Source organism: Ischnura elegans, chromosome 8 (genome assembly GCF_921293095.1).
Source record: "Ischnura elegans chromosome 8, ioIscEleg1.1, whole genome shotgun sequence".
In the NCBI taxonomy this organism is placed as follows: Eukaryota; Metazoa; Arthropoda; class Insecta; order Odonata; family Coenagrionidae; genus Ischnura; species Ischnura elegans.
This window is the reverse complement of record NC_060253.1, coordinates 83,884,063-83,904,314: the sequence shown is the minus strand read 5'-3', so window position 1 is coordinate 83,904,314 and position 20,252 is coordinate 83,884,063. Positions and strand designations below refer to the sequence as shown.

The window sequence follows — 20,252 nt, the reverse complement described above, 5'->3', positions numbered from 1 at the left end:
ATATTCAATAATAATAGTAATAGACACTATCACAAAGAATACCGGAACACCCCTCAATCAACCTTTATCCTTCCATCCATTCATCCTTAACTCAAAAATTCCTCTCCCTACCTTAAGATGATCTCACAATTTTTTTTTCTTTTTTTTTGGGACACACCACTTCACAGTATTTTCTGTAGCGATGGACTACGTAAAGCTGAAACGGGCGCAATAAAGATACAACTTGCTTTTGCAAAAAAAACAAAGATGCTCTTCCTTTCACTTTAAATAAGAAACCAATAATCGACATTATAATATATTGGGTAAACTTTTCTCGGGATTCCCACCGGGTTAATTCTTTCATAACGGCCAACGTTTCAAGCTCCGTCTCGGCGATCACCACCGAATATTGACTGACGCTCAATATCTCGTGAAAATAGCCTCTATTGCACTGCGTAAACGTACCACGTCACATTCACAATGGGGTTTAATCTCTTGAGTTAAGCACTTTCTGATACATGAGTTTTTGTTTTTTTTTGTCAGGCGCAAGATAAAGCGGATGAATCGAAATAAATATAGCGAAGCAATGAAAGAGATTAAGCGGATGGTTTCCCTACTCGTGAGCATACTACATATAAAATCTTGGGTTTTTCATGAGCATATGGGCACAAACACTGAAGGATCGACCTTGTGATTTGTTAATCATCATCACGAATGCAACACGAACTGGAATTCGTTTATATGAATAAGTTACTGAGTTAGTAATAGAGTTACACGTTTATATGAATTTGCACTTATTTCTTGCCGTTATACGTAAAATTATTATGAAAATGTGGTACGCACGTGGTGATCCTTAATGATTGCATTTTTCATGCTGGTGATTGCTCAATCACCGTCGAAAACCCTAGAAGTGGGTCGCAGAGTATCACAGAGATGTAGATGAAAGGCAAGGAAGAATAAAAACATAGAAGAGATGGAACTAGCTTAGGAAAGGGATAAATAGAATGCTGTAGGTTTGTATTACTGATAATGGATGAGCGTCCGAAATCTTCACCGGGGATTTAAACTATGAACTTCACGGATCTACGACACTACATCGCTCAACACCCAACCCTACACCTTAATTTTCAATAATCCATCCGGTGCGGTAAACAGCTGGTGTATTGATGCACCCACTGAGGGGCCTTTATAGTATACAATTCGTGAATGAAGAGTCATAAGCATGTTTTCGTCCGTTGTATTCACATCCATCCTACGAATTACATTTTATATCAATTGAAGCGCTTTCTTCACTGCATTGCACGGCTTATCTTCTAAGATTAGTCCCCGTGTCGAGAGCGGCTGGCCAGCCAACATTCTATTTCGGTCCACAAGGAGAGAGGGAGGGACAATCAGCCGTGGCTAAGCGACGATGCTCCCCTCACAAGTCGCCACCTGTCGCCATTCTGTCGCCCGGACAACGCCAACTGCTCCTTCTTTTCCTTCTTCTTGCCGTCTCCTTGCCAATGGAATCCTGGGCGATGATAATTAAAACACGTGTAAAGGGACAAAGGTGTCCTATGAATTCCTGAAGAAAAACCTGAGTACAGCCACGAAGGAATCATTGCGGAGATTAAGGCTTCCGGATGAAAAATCAAAAGAGAGGTGTTATTTTCCACCCGTCAAGAAACACCTTGAATACGCAGCGAGCGTATGGGATTTGGCGCAGAAATACTTAATAGGGTGGTTTCCTATTATTTTTTATTGCCTAAATCGAAAGATTATTACTCCTAGAGTACGCATTTCACGCTTTTAGATTTTTAAATGACGATTTCTATTTTTAGCGATTAAATGAGAAGAGAAAATTTTCAAGCGCGCGAAAACGCGACGGCTAAGTATGAATGCTGGGAAAACCCCGTGTGACGTCATTCTTGTTCCCTCTGTCAAGGTGTGAGGTGTCCTTGGGGCGAGACTTTGAGCGCTAATACGATCCAGGTTGCTGGCAGGTAGCAGAGTACCCTGCCAGAGGGTAGCGCTTGGCTTAAATAAGGATTATTAATACCCTATCAAACGAAGGAAACTTTCCGACCAGAGGCACTTTTAATAGGTGATTATTAAGACATTTTTCCCTGAGTTCTGTGCCTCATGCATGCATTGGTAATCTCAGACGATGTAAAACTCCTATCTACTCGTACAGAAACTAGGTCCCTGTGACGTCACGTGGAGTGGCATAGCATGAGCGCCAATCTGGCCTTTTTCAAATGAGATTAAAATTGACCATTGCCATTCGTCTAAAAACTGGGACTTGAGAAAACCAATAGTCTGTATATTATGAATACACTAATGGTGGGTAACGAATCGCTATCAATGCCTTTCGTTTTCTTTGATGAAGGAAACTACCCTATAGTGTCCTATGAATTTCTGAAGAAAAACCTGAGTACAGCCACGAAGGAATAATTACGGAGATTAAGGCTTCCGGACGAAAAATTAAAAGAGAGGTGTTATTTTCCACCCGTCAAGACACACCTTGAATACGCAGCGAGCGTATGGGATCTGGCGCAGAAATACTTAATTGGTAAAATTACGTGTGGTACTTATCTGAACATGAAGTAGAGATTGGTAGTATACAGAGTTGTTTCTGGCATGGTGGATTCAAGCCGCGTGGGCTCAGGTTCAAATCCCGGCGAAGACAGAGAATATTTAGAGGTCAACCGATCCCTGCTCGAGTTTTGTGTGGAAGGCACTTCAATATTAACACTCCGTCCGTCGGAGCGGACGTTACACCGGGGTCCCCTCAGTGGCGGATACAGATGGGGGGCGCTCGCCCCCTCCCCCCCTTGCAGGGCCGCCTACATTGCAGAACCACAATTGTAACTTTTTTCATATCATAGGATAGCATTGTCTGGTATATGCATTTTATAATTTTTATATATGTTCATATTTCTTGTTCATATTTCTTTTGCTTGTCACCTTAAATTTTGTAATTAGTGTGTTATATCTAAGTGCGATTATTTATTCTTTTTGTCGAAAATATTGTATTGTTTTTTTTCATGCACTAGGCGATATGCACTGTTCTTATTTGACTGAATATATTATATTTATTTACTTTTTGTCTTTTATTTATCTATCTCAATGTGAAATGTAGAAAGCTGTACTTATATTTTCTCATGAGCACGAGTGCCTACGAAAATAAACGATATTATTATTATTATTTATTATTATAAGTTTAAATAAAACTTTCTTAAACCTTGCATGTGACTTGATTATTCATCATTACGATAAAAGTACAGGTAGATCAAAATGTCTTTTGCGCCCCCCCCCCCCCCTTGAGTGTTTTCTATATCCGCTATTGGGTCCTCTTGGCACCTTTTGTTAATAGTAGGCTAATGCCGACGCCGGGTTTCTCTCCACCCTTCCTTGCCTACCCTTCCCTCATGGCGCAAATGACCTCAGCTGCCGGTCGCTTCCTCGAAACATCATACCATATAGAGTCGTTTCTGGTTTACTCAGGTTAAATTATATCATATCTTTTAATAATAGTTACAGACAATTCACACCAGCAGCAGAGAAGTCAAGAGTGGAAGCATTCGAAATGTGGTGCTACCAGAGGATCTTAAAGGTAAAATGGATCGACCGCGTAAGTAATGAGGAAATGCAAAAAAGAGTGGGAGAAAAGAGAATTCTTCTAAAAATCTTAAGCAGAAGACGGGACAACTTAGTTGGCCACATTATGAGACATGATGACCTCATGAAAACAATCGTAGGAGAACAGGTGGAAGGGAAGAAGGGCAAGGGATGTCCCTAAATGAGTTACATACGACAGGTTATAAAGGATGTAAAAGAGAAGAAATACGTCACTATGAAAATGCTAGCGGATAAGAAAGGGTAATGAAGAACTGCGTCAAACCAATCTCAGTATTGTTGACTTGTGATGATGAATAAAACAAAGGAAAGCTGCGCGATTCGTCAAAAACTACTGCGGGATTCATTTAGGGCTGAGCGTGGTCTAAAATCGGCAAATAGAAGAAGTTTGTCAGTTATTATACTTATTAAATACAGGGACAATTCTGTCCCTGGTCCGTTTTACCCCCTGAAAACCGTAGCCGTGGAATGCGTTTAGATTTTCCAGGAACCGTACCAGTGGAATTTTACACAAACACAGATATCCTGGGTGGTGAAAAAATCACTAATGTGGGACTCGAACGCACGACTTCAGGATTAGCAAGCTAGGACTTTACCCCACGGGCACCATGGCCGATGTTCAATATTTATTCACCACTAATGGAAAAAAATACATTCCCACGATTACGCCGATAAATATGTAGAGAGGGAAAAGGAGAAGGGAGAGGTGAAAACATATAATTTACAGCAATAATTTACATGTTTATCTGTTTATGACAATGATGATGGATATAAATCAAAATGAGTTTGGAGTTTACAGGGAAGAAAAACTTAAACAAATATGATACATATTTCAATATAACGTTATGAAAAGTAAAACAAAGTCATCAAGGTTTTGTGGTGTAAGATAGTCCCACAAATATTTATTTAATCGTTAATAACATTTCAAGAGAAGGAACACTTTTTGATGGATGAGGTAGACCATTTGTGCTTTTGTTCCTTGATACTGCTAGAATTACGGAGAAATAATGCTTATTGGCATCTGGAGATATCGGAAAATGTGTTCATCCCGACGGAGATTTAAAAAAAATATTACTAAAGAATTCAAATATCTCTGAATTTTATGATTCTGCTCAACTGTAAGACCATGAAATATCAAGGAGCAGTAATCAAAAGTAGGAAGCGCTAAAATGGGGACAATAAGCGTGCTTATATCTTAAAAAGGGACAAAATACTTGCTAATATTCATTGAAAACAATTATGTTACATTTTCACTGATACAAAGTTTTGCTGATCTTATTGGTAATGCATGAAATAAGTATATCAGAAGAGTTAATCCGTTATAATGTCGAGATTAGTCATTGAATTTGAATAAAGAATGATTACTATATCTCCATGTTTAACTTTCGGACTGAAGCTTATGAAACCAAGCTTCATTTGCTGAAAAAAGAAATCATTGGACATATCTACTAAAAATGGTACACATTCTATGTGATAAGGATTCGGTATTCCCCAAACACAATTTCGGATTTTTAGAGCTCGGGAATATTTTTCTTAATCAGACGTCAAATTCGAAATCATCGACCTCAATAACCTATGTTTGCTTCACTTTAGTTTCCTCAGGTTACCGTGTCGCACTTTCTGCTTTATGGACCATTGGAACTCGTTTTATTTTCTACCTAATTTTCGTCCCCCACGCGCTCATCAGTGACTTTTGCAGATTCCCCGCCTTTGCCATGGCTTTACCTCATCACCACCGGCGGCGGAAGTGCTCCTGTGTTTACGCTCGTGCGAAGTCATGACGACCGCCGGCCCACCGTAAAACACTCGCTTATTTATCTCTCTGCTTTTTTTTCGCTTCGTCGAAAAACAAAGAGGCCGCTCGTCTGCCTCCTGACGAATAAAACGCCCGAGGCGCCGCCTGTGAATGAAATTTCACTTTTCACGGCCGAGTGTTCATGATTCACTTTTAGCATAACTTCTCTTCCGTGAATCTCCATGCCTGAGGCCATAGATACATTCTCCAGTGCCATCTACATCATTGTTACAAGATGGTGTTAGGTCATAGCAAAAGCCATTCCTTGCTTATCAAGAAATTGTTTTGCAATTTATCCACTTTTATCCGGAAATTCAACATCTACTACACATCAAATCCCACAAACTAACGTTGACGGCTTCTAAAGGTTATTTCTCTCGATAAGACTAAGATAATGCTGTTCTGTGAATCCTTCAGAGACAGTAGCGTAGCGAGGGAGAAGTCTGGGTGTTCCGAACCATCCCCTCTCCCCGAAATATAAAAACACAATTACTTTGCCTCATCATACAAGAAAAAGAAATATTAAAGAATCATGAATTTCACATGAGACTTCTTTGAAAAATGAAGTTTGTTCGATCATTAAAAATAGCGAGGGGTCCGCAATCCCCCCCCCTCACCGAAATGTAAACGCAATTACTTTGCATCATCAAAAAGGAAACAAAATATTAAAAAATCATGAATTTAGGTTAGATTTTTTGAAAAATGAGGTTTTTTCGATTATGAAAAGTGTTAACATTAGTTAAAATCCCTCGACTTATTAACTTGTTTTTCAAAAAAATTTCCACCTGGTTTTGTACCCCCCTGATTGAAATTCCTGGATAGATTACTGTCCAGAGTGAATACATCAATGATTCTAGAATACCAGGACCAGTATCGGTGCTAACTTAACGGAATAAATGCACAAATGTGCGAAATTCCACAGAGGAAAAAAATCGAGGGATCCTCGTTTGAATTCCGGTCAAGGCGAACGGTTTTTCCAAGGCGAACGGTCTGTGGAATTTCGCACTTGCATAAATTAAGTTCAAACATAAATTCAAAAATATCAAAAGCTGGACTAGATTGAAAATTGTAAAGAGGACTATCTGCGAAATATAATGGAAGGAAAACGAACTAAGAAATAAACCTAACAGGAACACAATAGCACTATCAGGATCTTGCGTTTATATAAGAAAAATAAGAAAAATAGTTATCCTTGTCCAAATATTTGAAATACGTTTTGTAATAATGAATGCAATCGGCAATAGAACAAATAACTGAATACAAAGAAATTTTACTTCTCATGTGTGCTAGCACCAGACCTATGTAAAAAGTTTATGATGGTAGCCCCAAAACTACTAAAAGGGGTACCTATATATTCCAAAATATTTAAGTATGTTCTAAAATGTAATATTTGATTGTAAATGGAATAAATTATATATTATATATTATATTACTTTGTGTAAAAGAGAGAAGAAAAGGCAAGCAAAAAGTGTGGTCTGAGATGTTTTTTTCTGTGTTTTCCGAGTTTGGACTGAAATTCGGATGACGTCAAAGACTTGAAATACGAAAAGTACTTGCAAGGGTACTCCATTAAAGGAGGCCCAATAACAGGTTGGTAAAGCGTTATACTTGCTGCCGTTTCGCGCGCATTTTATTCGGCATCGCCACTAGTCAGCTGTATCTCGTTCAGTGTCACTTTCGCCATTAACCTTAATAGAAGTGGTCTTTTTGGGTCGAAAATCGTCTCGAATGCGTGAAATGTGTGGTTTATATAATTTATTGGCTCAGTCGCATTTTATTACTGCCGTGTATTTCTTCGGGAACAGAGGATATATGTTACTGGTAGCGCCGAAAGTGGCGATTTTGAAATCAGATTTCAATCAAAGTCCTCCAGATTGCTCTATAAACACTAGTTATTGTATGGCAATATAGAGAACTCTGATTTAAATTCTCGCGGTGAGACAACAATTCTAGCGGTGGACTTGAGAATCCCCTGATGTAATATTTGTGATTGTTTGGATGAGTGACGGCCAATGGCGAGTAACGGCTCATTTCTTCGGGTACGGTTCGTTTCCATTGCATCATCGTTATTGTCTGGAAATATGAATGACTCATTGAATGATTCATTAGAAGATCGAACAGCTATGATCGAAATACAGCATAACCCTAATTTATTAACCCTGAGACCCTTATATAACCCTGGTATTAAAAGTAATTACCACCCTCCGAGAGAATAGAAGATTAAATAGGTGCGTTTTTTATTCATGTGTATACATCTAATGTTGCCACCAGGCAATAGCCTACTAGCAGCAATGTGTAATAACAATAATAATAATAATCACACGGTCACACAAATGTTTGGTTGATGAGTGTTCTGTGTAAATGAATCGAATGCATATAAAGGATAAAAAACACTTTCTGAACCCTTGAAGACGTTTCGCATAAAATCTGAAGCGATGAACAAAGGATGTAATATTTAATTTTTTAAATAGTAACAAACTTCAGAGAAATTTAAAGGTTAGAAATTACTAGAGAAATGGCGTGTTAATGAAAGCGAAGGTGTAATTTCTGTCTGAATGAATCGAACGCATGAAGTTTGAAAAAGTTACAAAATCTCATGGTTTGAGATAGATCGAAATTATGAAAAACAATATTTCATCTTTAAAAAATAACAATCTCCGAGATAATAAGAGTTTAGAGTTCACAAGGTCACACGAAATTTGTGTTAATAAGAGAGAAGGTGCAACTTCTGTGTTTAATGAATCGAATGTATCAAGCAAAATACAAGAACACTTTCTCAAACCCTGATGATGGTTTGAATCAAGACCGAAACGTTGACAAAAGAAATTGTGTTGATTTTAAAAATACAGATCAACCTCCGAAAATTGCGAAATTATATATGATACCCAAACTGGCGCACCGTTCGATAAGCCTAGTTCTGCGCGAGGGAGAGTTCGGGATGATCCTCAAGCCTCACGCGCTATGAAGACTTATTGCGTGAACGCCTTCATCGCGAATTCGATATCCGCGCACATCAGCAATTGGAAATCGAGACGACGGCATTTCATCCGATGGTGGGCGTTCTACGTGACCGTAATCCGTTCCTAGAAAGCGATGCGCGCGACACAAGCGCCACTGCGGCGGCACAGCGAAATAAACAGCACGCGCGCGTCCCTGCCATTTTCTTTAAAAGGATTCTTCGAAATAGGACTGGAATAAAGTTCGAAAATGCTCCCAACGCAGGAAATTCCTCGCCTCGCCGGTTATGCGTCCAACAACTGCTTTTTCTAGAGTGAAAATAATAGGATTTTTAGCAACACCTATAGGACGAGAACATAAAAGTCACAACGAAAAGTCCGCATTCAAGATTATCTGTCCGTACGAAAAGAGGGATATAGCGTATATCGAATAAGAATGAGAAATATTTTTCCGCAGTAATCATCGAGACAAAACATTCATCTATTATCGGTCCATATGGGACTATTCCCAACAGTGACGGATCCAGGATAGAGACAAGGGGCGGCTAGGTTGAGGGCTTGGGGAGAAACCTCCCATCAGTAGTAATAATAATAATAAGCGTCTTTATTTGGCGAGATTGGGACTAGAAAGTCCCATCTTCCATCTAGGGGGTCAGTGGCGCACCGAGGAGGGTTTTAGGGGATAACCACCCCCCCCCCCCCCCCCCCCCAGAGCTTAGAGGCATTTTTAAGGTTAATACATTTTACTTAATTGCATTAATATTACTTACAGAATCGTATAAATATTAATAAAATATTCCTCCGAAAGCCGTAAAATTCATCATTTTGAACCATTTATCTGAAAAGTTTTCTGGGGGAGGGCCCCCGCACCTCCCGCTTATCCTGGCGGGTATTCCATAACTTCTGTAACCCCAGCATTATAACTCCCATATCCCCCTAGCCTTAATTTCTAGCTGCGCCCCTGGTGGGGGTCCAAACAAAATTACTGTTTTATCTAGTGTAAACTAGATACACTAATGCGGAGGGCCATAGCCTCCCCCCCCCCCCCTAGCCACTGAATCCCAAAAATATTGCCATAATGGATTTTTTTATTTTTTTTATTCCCATAGTTTCAACGGGAAGCTCGACTGCCCACTCGCCGCGAGTGTACGGTCAAAAGCCAAGTGTGAACGGATTCGGGCGACTTGGCAGCTGGTTAGGTGTTCGCTTACAAACTTGCATTGATCAAATCTGTAACTGGTAGGAGCGTTCTAAGGAGCTGAGAAAAGTGAGGCCTAATTTATTAGGCGGCCGGGCGAGTATCACTACTGAGCGCTGAAGCTACAAACTAGAGATGAGCGAAATTCCGCCGTAATCGATTAATCGTATCAAATGATCATCGGTTCCCAAGCATCGATTCAGTATAAAAATCGGGATGGCATAATCGATTATTTTGAAAATCTGTAGAATCATATAATATTTTAGTAGGCATCGAATCATATGATTCTACCGATTATGTGCAGGCAACGAATCATACGATTTTTCAGTAGGCAACGAATCATATGATTTTTAGTAGACATCGAATCATATGATTCTACCGATTATGTGAAGGCAACGAATCATACGATTTTTCAGTAGGCAACGAATCGTATGATTTTTTATAATCGGTAGAATCATATGATTCTACCGATTGTGTGAAGGCAACAAATCATATGATTTTTTTGGTAGGCATCGAATCATATGATTCTGCCGATTATGTGCAGGCAACAAATCATACGACTAAACCGATTCTATGTTGGATAATCGCGAAAATATCGTACGATTTTTCGATTCGAATTTTCCCTATCACTAGCAATTCAATGCGGTATAATTGCTACATAAAAATGTAGCCACCGGTACTTGATTATCACGTGATTAGAGATATATTAATACAACAACTAGTGCCACCGATCTTTTCAAGTGAAGATCGAGCTTAAATAATCGATTCAACGATTAAATCGGCACCCCATAATCGAAACAATCGGAGCACAATAATCGATTATTATCACCCGTCACTACTCCAAACACCCTGCCTGGCACCCAGAAAGTCCACTTCAATGGGAACTGCTGACCCATGTATTGACTGAGATTGTCGTGACGCCATCTCCTTGGATCTACAAACACTTTAAGCCATTGTAGAGTCTATTTTTTCTGCTTTTGAGAGAAGTTCCCTCGTTTTGGCGTCTCTGATCCCACTCACATATACTCCTTTTACCAGGCTGTCTCTAATGCACGGATGACGAGAGAAAACGAAACGAAAATGTTTCGTTTCGACCCGGAGGAAAACGAAGATACGAGGCTTAGGTTTACTTTTCGTTCCTGCACGAAATTAAAATCACCAAGGAGTTTAGTTTCGACCCGGGACGAAACTTTACTCCCGGGAACGAAACTAAATTAATCGAAACTCTGCTACTCATAGTTATGGTTGATCCCAGAAGTTGAGTGGAGGGGGATAAGAGAGAATAGTTTCGACCCATTACGTTTGATATACGTGCAGAGAGGTTAAAACATCGAGCTTAAAAATCCAATGGCCAGTTTGCGTTCAACGTTCTCGTGTTGGGGGTAAAAATATGAGTCCCCTATGCATCTAATGGCGGTAGGCCTAACCTCTACTTAATTCAATCATACTTCGTACTCGGTGTATCGGTCGAAACTAAACCGTTCGAAGGTGATGCGCGTGGTCCCTCCGGTACGAAACATAATCGGTGTTTCGTTTCGTACCAGAGTTTTACTTTAGTTTCGAACCGAAAAAAGTATTGACTCCGATCTCGTTTCAACCCTGAGTTTAGCTCCCCGGGTTTAATTCATTCGTTTCGTTTCTACATTTCGCTCCCGGGGAACGAAACTATTGAAATTTTACAGGTTTTGACTTTCATTTAGTTTCGACTGCCATCTTTGCTAAAGTTTTCAAGATCTCACGAGTGGATTAGATTTTTTAGTATCGCCACATACTGTTCCAATTACTCACTTACTTTCGATTCAAAAATAAGTATCTTTCGAAAGTTAAGTTAACTGTCGGAATACAGTAATAACCGTAACCGCATACTTTGAATTGATCAATATGACATGAATGACTTTTTAAATTTCTGCCATTTAACATCCTAATTCCCGGAGATATCAATTTCTTGCCGAGCTATTGATAGACATTTCACCATCCTAAAACGATTTTTTTCTTTTTTTCTAACTCACGTGCTTTACACCTAACCGCTGCCAACATGTTGTACAGTGAAATGGAATGACACAACGGTTCAGTCCAAGAGTCACGACGCAACTGCTTTTATTTTGTTTTTCATATAGGTACAGCACTCTTAAACGTTATCCCAATTTCTATGTCGCTTATGCTAAATCCTTTAAACGCAACATATAAAAATACGTCAATTTATAAACTGATATTACAACAAAACAACATCTCGTGTGACTCATCTCTTGGAATGTACATTGAGAATTAATTAGTATAGACTATCGATCATAATTGCATTATTTCTAGAGCAATCTATAAGGTCAACTGTAACGAACTAAAATGTTTTAATCATACCTAGAATGGAATTTATAACTTATGACTACAGAATACCGACAAAATTTGCTCATTAATCGTTATTTATTCTCTACATTTATCAAAAGGCAGCTTGGCCACATTCGATGTTCAAAGTGTGTTTCCCAAGCCACAAGTAAAATATAGAAATGTACGGTGCTACGGTTTGATCATAAATTAATTGGGAAATCTCCATAGTGCCGATAATAATTTATATTTGAACCCTTACTATTTTTTTATAACCTATATCATATACTGCTCAGATTTAATCACCTCTTTCTTCAAATATACATTCTACCACAGTCGTTACTTCGACGTCTGCATTTTCCTTTGGCCAATAAGCCTAAAATCACATCAACCAATTCACGAGTTATTTGAACACAATGAAGGTATCGCCCAAGTGGATTTTTGCGGTGAAATTTTAATAGAGCCAAAACGCTGAATATTTCTTCATCAAATCGAACCAGTAAAAGAGTGTTATCATAGCTTCCCGCCTTCAGTTGGTATACTCTGGAGCAGATCCGGAAAAACGTGATGCATGAATGCATTTCATGTAATTACTATGCAAAAGGCGAATAAAATTCTGCTTTTGTATACTAAAGCTGTTACAGACTAATATATCCATTAACAGAAAGAAATTTTTAACGAAAGTGAAATATTTAAGATGGCGTCCAAGATAGCGGCGATGTTGTAAATTCACACTTGTCCGTGAAATATTTGCGCATTTTTTCCATTACAAAAAAGTATTAACTTATTGCTCTTGAAAAGAGAAACGTGAATGTTAAGAATTAAAAGACGTTTTCATCTAATCTCAATGAATATCTGAAAAATTCCGGAAATTATTTTGTGCCATTCGCGCGAAAATACTATCGAGAAAAAGTTATACATTGCGGGTGACTCCGTGAAGTTATCACCGTAGCTAGTGCCGATATACTTAAATTAGTACCATACGACTAAAAATCGCATTTTTAATAAAACGGCGCGGAAGATGAGGATAATTTTTATAAGCTTTTATTGAAATCTAAATTCAGCCAGATACGACATATTTTATTTTTTTGCATTTCCATTTCATCAACACTCAATATCAATTATCAGTATGGGATAGCCATTCAGTTAGCCTTCTTCCGTGCCACGGGTTGTCCATAATCGAGGAAAACAGGACGATTTCTGAGTATCGGGATGAAGTCAATCACACCAGTAGCACGGAGAACCTACACGTTCAATGGAATCACCGTCTTTGTTTCCGCTGCGCGTTGACTAGGACGCGCTGATAGCACCAAGACCTTCGTTCGTCCCCAGATCAACCTCGCTCCGTTTGAATCAAACACTACAGGATAGGATTCGGAAAAAAACACAAGCTAGGGAGTCGTCGCGTCGGGTGAATCGAGCCGAGGGAAACAAACGAGCGCTGACAACCGCTGCGACTGATAGCGCTCGACAAGTGAATGGCGCGGAAAACCGCGAACGTCGAATGTCGTCGAATGTGGACGAGTGAATTGGAAGGTCATAGCGGAGAACTTTCCGCGGCGATCGCAACGCCACCAAGCCATGGCGGCGGTGCTGGAAGCAACAATCGGGTATTGAAAGGTGATCCAAATAAGGAAGCCGCATTCCACGTGGAATCCAAAAATACGCTCTTGTCACTTCCGTGCACATCGAGATTTCATTATTCACGGAATTGATTTGGCAACACACTTTTAGCAGTCACTTAGGCCCAAATTGCGCGTGTATTTGTCGACCCTTCCGATTTTTTCGCTCAACCAACGTATTGGTTACGTTCGTCAGTTTCTCAGCATATGAATGATATCATTATATTTCATGATATCAGTTTAATTTTTTTGAGGAATTTATCTTATTTTATTTTCTGCGTAAAGAATCATCATCATTAGTCAACAATCCTAAGATTGGTTTGACGCAGCTCTCCATTTCTCTCTCCTATCCGCTAATCTCTTCATAGCTAAATATTTATTCTCTTTTACATCCTTTATAACCTGTCCGATATAACTCATTCGGGGCCGTCCCTTGCCCTTTTTCCCTTCCACTTGTCCTTCAACGATTGTCTTCATCAGACCATCGTGCCTCAAAATGTGGCCAACTAAGTTGTACCTTCTTCTGCTTAATGTTTTTAGGAGGCTTCTCTTTTCTCCTACTCTCCTTAGCACTTCATGGTTACTCACACGGTCAATCCATTTTATCTTCATCATTCTTCGGTAGCACCACATTTCGAATGCTTCCACTCTTGACTTCTCTGCTGCTGTCAACGTCCAAGCCTCGCTTCCATAGAGAAACATACTCCATATGTAGCATCCGATGAATTGTTTCCTATAATTTACATTTTATTCACAAGTCTGATAAATAGCAGAGGTCTTTAATGAACTTTCGTTGAGTACCTTTTCTCCTGCTATATTTTCACAAAAAGCTGGCATCCTTGCTCAGTAAAGCATTACTATGTACATTATAATTTCACCCATAGTTTTTTATCAGTCATTATTATTTATTTTACATTATTGAGATAGTTTCAAAAAAAACCTCAACCCTGGTTTACGAGTGGTTAAATTTAAACAATCCTGTCCAATTATTTTTTTCCATGAATGATTGCATTCGCATAAATACTTATTTGCAGTCAAGATTATTTTCCTTCAGGAAGATCATATGTTTGGCATGGAAAATTTAAGGAATTTAGGTTTCGTCTTAATAGGCTGTACTTCCGTTAACTTCAATCACAAGAATTAACAATTTATCATAAGATTCTTACTGGTCAGCGATGATGAAATACATGCCGTTGCCTTGGTGAACATAGAATATTTATCTATAATCATTCAATACTGCAGGAAATCAGTCGCATTCTCTACTACCACAAGTGGTTTTAAAATAGAAAAATTGACACAGATTGAAAATTCATATCCCATACAGCACAAACGGTCGCAAACTGGCATATAGGCCGTGTATTACACGTGTTTTATCTCGTCTAAAAACCATTATTATTACCCGAGTAAAAACGAAATAAATCTGGTGTATAAGTGGTCTTATGTCCGCTACAAAACGGATAATACACGTGTATGCACAAGGAACCCAATAACGGGACTATTGTAGTTATTCCTTTCTCCACCAGGGTTAGGGCTTCCTGAAATAGTATAGTTGATGACCGGAAAATACCAGTGACCTCGCAAACGATGGCACTTCACTTATACTAAACAGGCAATAAGGCATAGGCAACATATTCGTTCTAAAATTTTCATTTATTGTCTCAGGAAAAGGTTCCTCGGTATAAAATAATTCATCAGGAAATACGTACAGTACAATACAACGTTACGTGATTGTTTTCCCAGCGTTCAATTCGCGTGGTGCGAGGCTATGACGGAAATAATTCGAAATTACTCAGAATTTTAAATTGATAGACAGCATCATTCTGGTTGCAATTGATGATTAACTCGTTCATATCTTGACAGGAGCATATATATAGACCTAATAAAATATACACCTATATAATATATGCTGCAAGATGATTCGTAAAATGATTTTAACCAGATTTTGTTGGGTAAATTTTGCTGGCATTAAGGTGGACGACTTAATTGAATCATCTATCTTGAAACTTTCATCATGTTCAGATTACTGCTGACCACAGCATATGCATTGCCACCTTTAGATTCGTATTTTTTTATATAAGGGTCAATTGAGTTGGATCAAATTTACACAGCAAGTACACGTGTAGAAATGGGCGAATTCTCGAGTTATTCCTTACGCCAAAATTCGACTCAGTACACACGAGTAAATTTCTCCCTGTGCTGTATGGGATCATGCCTCTGTTTGCCTATCATAGGCACGTTAGCTGTATTTGCAACTGAATATCTATTTCCGCTAGTCTTTTAATAGTCGACTGACTTTGCTATTACGTCCAAACCACAAATTCGAGAATCGCAACTTTGCAACATGTACTGCAACATGTACTGACATGTACTGACAACTTTGCAACATGTACTGACCAGACGTGAAGAGCATCAATAGCTTTATACTGGAAATTATTTATTACAGATGGGAACCTCGTGAACTAGGGAACATAAACTTGAATTTATACATGTATTCCACTCATATTTCCAAGGGACGGCGATATTTCGAACAGCTGTCGGTCAATCATGCGTCATCTCCTGGCAACGGCCGCTTGGTTTGTTTACATCTCCTCAGTCTCGCGCGCCGCCTCGCATTCATCTGAAACCTTGCCTCCCTCATATTTACCCGAACAACCCTTGTAATAACATTTGCATTTGTATTTTCTCGCGCGCAAATAACACCTTTCATTTGCATCCTTGGCGTGGTCATGCTTTAACTGGGTTCCATAGCTTCGCGCATCACGTATACCTTTACTCAAAGCACTTGTGGATTCTGATTCGCCGGTTTACGATTTTCTGTTTGTATAAGCCAGTGATAAATCAAGATTCAGCTACATAAAATAACTCTAATTTCCGTTTTACATCAGTATAGTACTAAAAAAATAGGCTTGAATTATAGGACATGCATTTTTTATGCTGGATGATTTTGATTTGTACTTCAAACCAGGGTTTCTACATGATGGCATCTAAGGTCTCCGCATACCACTTGTACAGTTCATCCAGATATAAATTGCAGGAATTACACTTCATATACAAGATGCCAAGCACTTATACTTTAAACCAGGGTTACTAAAAGATGATGTCCGAGATTTCTTCAGAATATCATATTTGGAACGAGTATCCAAGTTTTATTACGATAATCAATTACTTCTGATGCAAAATAATTAGGATGTATGCTTTATAACAGGATTTCCAAAAAAATGCCGTATGAGGATCCTTCAGAATGACACATTAAAAATATCCAGGTTTTAATGGCAGGGATTATAGTTATTATGCTAGGTACATTGCACTAATATTTTAACCAGCATTCCTGAAAAATCGTGGCTGAGGCTCCTTCAGAATAACACATTTAATATATGTATACAAGGATCCTTAATTAAGCGCACTAAAATTAGGATTCGTAAATGCTAATTTTTCTTAACTTGCTTTTTTATTTAAAACTTTAATTCCCTTCTTCCTACTGAGTTTAATCATTTTTACAATTGCATATTATACACAGTAAAGTAGTGGCCTCTTAGGGTCCATTTTAAAGGGATGACTGCTTCAAATAAAATTATTATTTCTGTCCTTTTTCATCAATTCCTTAATACCAACAATGTTTAAAAGTTGGGTAACGTACAGATCATTCAAAAGCTAATAACATTTTCATACTTTTCAGCAACCTATCAATGTTAAGCGTAATTTCCAACAACTCAACCAGCCATCCTCGTTGCCAGTGGGGTAAACTTCCCGCCTACCAAGCCGGAGGTTGCGGTTTCGAGTCCCACCATGGTAATTTTCCTCTTTCTAGGGCATATACAGGGTTTGTCCCAAAAGTAATGAGCCTTTTTTTCAAAAAAATTGATTTATTGCTCAAACATACAATACAACTTAATAAACTTCAAAATAGTCTCCTCCCGCGTCTATACGCCTTTGCCAACGTGTTTTCCATGCATTTTAGGCCCTCTGGAACTCGCTTTGCGGAATGCTGTTAAGGCACCTCGTCGTGGTTTTTTAAATGTTGTCTAGGGTCTCCAGATGCTTTCCTTTCAGCTCCCTTTTTACCCTAGGAAACAAGAAGAAGTCTGCCGGGGCTATAGGGGGGCTGTAGCATCGTTGAAACACCGATCCGGGTCAGATAGTAGTTGACTACGAAGGCGGTGTGACTCGGCGCGTTGTCATGGTGGAGTCTCCATGACGACCGGATCTCTGGCCGGACGCGGGTAACTCTGTGAACAATTCGATGAACATCTGTTTTCGGCAAATTTAATTGTTCTACCATCAAACGAACACTCATTCGGTGGTCTTTGTTCAGCAAATCTCGCACACGGGTGACATTATCGTCCGTTCGCGATGTTGATGGACGCCCAGAACGGGTCTCATCGGCCACTTCTTCCCGGCCTTCCTTGAACGACTTGTGCCACTTTTTGACTTGCGATTACGACAAGCAATCATCCTTGAAGGCCTCATTGAGTGAATAAAATGTTTCCTTCGCCGTCATTTGAAGTTTGTCGGAAGACTTTATCGCATAGCGTTGCTCCGAAGTTCTCTCCATCCTAACCACGACGAGGCACTGCGCGGAGGTTTACTAAAAATGAAGTCCTACCGTTCTGAAAGCTCGTATGCAACTGAAAGAGGCGTTGCTGACAAGCTAAGAGTCCCTTCCACCACTTCTAACTGGTCGCACAGGTGGCGTTGTACAGTCGCGTGGCAAAAAAAAATGAAGCTCATTACTTTTGGGACAAACCCTGTATATTCTTGTACGATTACTTATTACAGGTTGGGAAACCTTAATTTAAATGCCAAATAGCGCTGTTTTTGGTGTAGTTGTGAATCAGGAAATATTGCCATTACATGACTCTCCTTTTGCTTAATTTCGCGTTGTCGAAGAGTATTGTTACGTATCATTATTTGGATATTATTTTTTTCTCCCATCGTCAAGGAGAATTGCTACAATATCAACCTAAAATTTAGCAACGTCCAAATTATGCCAGCACGATTTCATCTTTATGGACGGGATGTAGTTCTGTGGTACCACTAGTGCGGTAGCGCAACAATACAGTGGTACTGTTCTGGTGGAAATATATCGTGGTCCTACCTCACGCCGTCGTGGGGATGTAATTCACAGGACGCAAGGGGTCTCAGAGAAGAGGAGATATCCACGAGGGTAATTAGGGTCAGCCGTGGAGATGGGTCGGGGAAGGTTACATCACTGAGCAGAAGATAAGGGTTTCCCTAAAGGACGACAGTCCCATTTACGCCAGCGTCCCCCCTCCAGATGAAAAGCAACGACACGGAGCACTCTGGTGGACCATCTCCGCACCATTCACTCACATGAAAAACTGCACACACACCTTCAGGAGAATTTTTGGAGGAAATTACTGCGGATCAGCCAGCGGTAAACGGTAAACGAGTAAATATTTAAGTTTCGAGGAAACTGTAGTACACATAAATTCAATGATTAAATCTTTCCCGTCGAATTATTTGATGATTTTTTGTATTAGACTAATAGCCTGTGATAATTTGATTAATTAAACGCAGTTATGTTTTAGAACGACAAGGTAAACATCATTCAAGATCCGCAATACATTAGCAGGCCCGATAGAAACGATATAATAGGATTAATATGTTGACACAGACGATTTATTGACTTTTATTCACGTTTGACTATTTTCTCATGAAGAGCGTTATCGGCGGCTGATTTCGCTTGAAAATCTTTTGCTTAGTAAGGTAAAAATATTACGTAAATTCAAGAGCAGTTTATTTCCGACGAAGCCATATCTTACAAACACCATCACACACTACAATAGATCAGGTCATTTAAATGAAATGAGAGGGAAAGACTTTGGAACAGATATATAAGGTAAGCCGTTTTTTCCATGATTGAGAAGAGACTATAACGGCAGCGTTAGGGCTTACTACTAGGTTAGTTGACTTGTAGTGTAGCTTACTAACTCATGTATTCCTTAATGCATGTTTTTGAAATTTCCTAGTGTTTCTAACAGTATGTTCTGCATGTTCTAGCGTCATAGGTAGATTGTCTCCATGAGCAGTTGGAAATTTTGTCTTGGCATGAATGTGGAGAATGAAAAGAGAATCGTATATTATCATAAACATATGTAGGCGTGAAAGTTTAAACTTTCCTCTGCTCCTGAGGGAAAAATAGTGCTTAAAGTCACTTGAAAATAAACATAAATTACCCGTAAAAGAATAATTAATTCAAAATACTGTTTTTATTTAACTTCCTGCTGAATTCCAACGGGTAAGTTCCACAAGAATATGATATTCAGTATCTCTAGCTGTTGCAGTGCAAAAGTAAATGGCCTAATAGCTCCTGCTTCTACTCCACGTGTACTTGCTCAGAGTGGGGGAGACCTCTGGAGGTGGGGGATTGTTGCTACATTGTTGGCTCTTCACCCCGCGGACCCGGGTTCAAATATCGATGCTGGCAGAGCTAATTCAGAGACTGTCCGATCCTTGCTTGAGTGCCTTGAAGAGGACAGTTTAAGCACAGCACTCCCTCAGTCATGTCGATATTTCCACTGAAAAAACGCTCAACAATCGCCCACCGAATCAAATCCGCTCATTCAGTAGGCCAGCAATACGAATCCGCTCAGCTGGCAGTGTCCGGAGCATAAACGCTCACCTCCGAAGCTTGGAGAACAGGAGATTAGCGTTTGCTCCGGACACTGCCAACTGAGCGGATTCGTATTGTTGGGCTACTCGATGAGTGGATTTGATTCGGTGGGCAATTGTTGAGCGTT

At 39.4% G+C, this 20,252-nt stretch overlaps 1 protein-coding gene across 2 annotated transcripts in view; it reads right to left on the bottom strand.

Annotated features, from left to right (window-relative positions):
- The window catches only part of LOC124163423 (adenylate cyclase type 2-like), a 579,364-nt gene that overhangs the window by 515,344 nt on the left and 43,768 nt on the right, over positions 1-20,252 (bottom strand). The window lies entirely within an intron of this gene.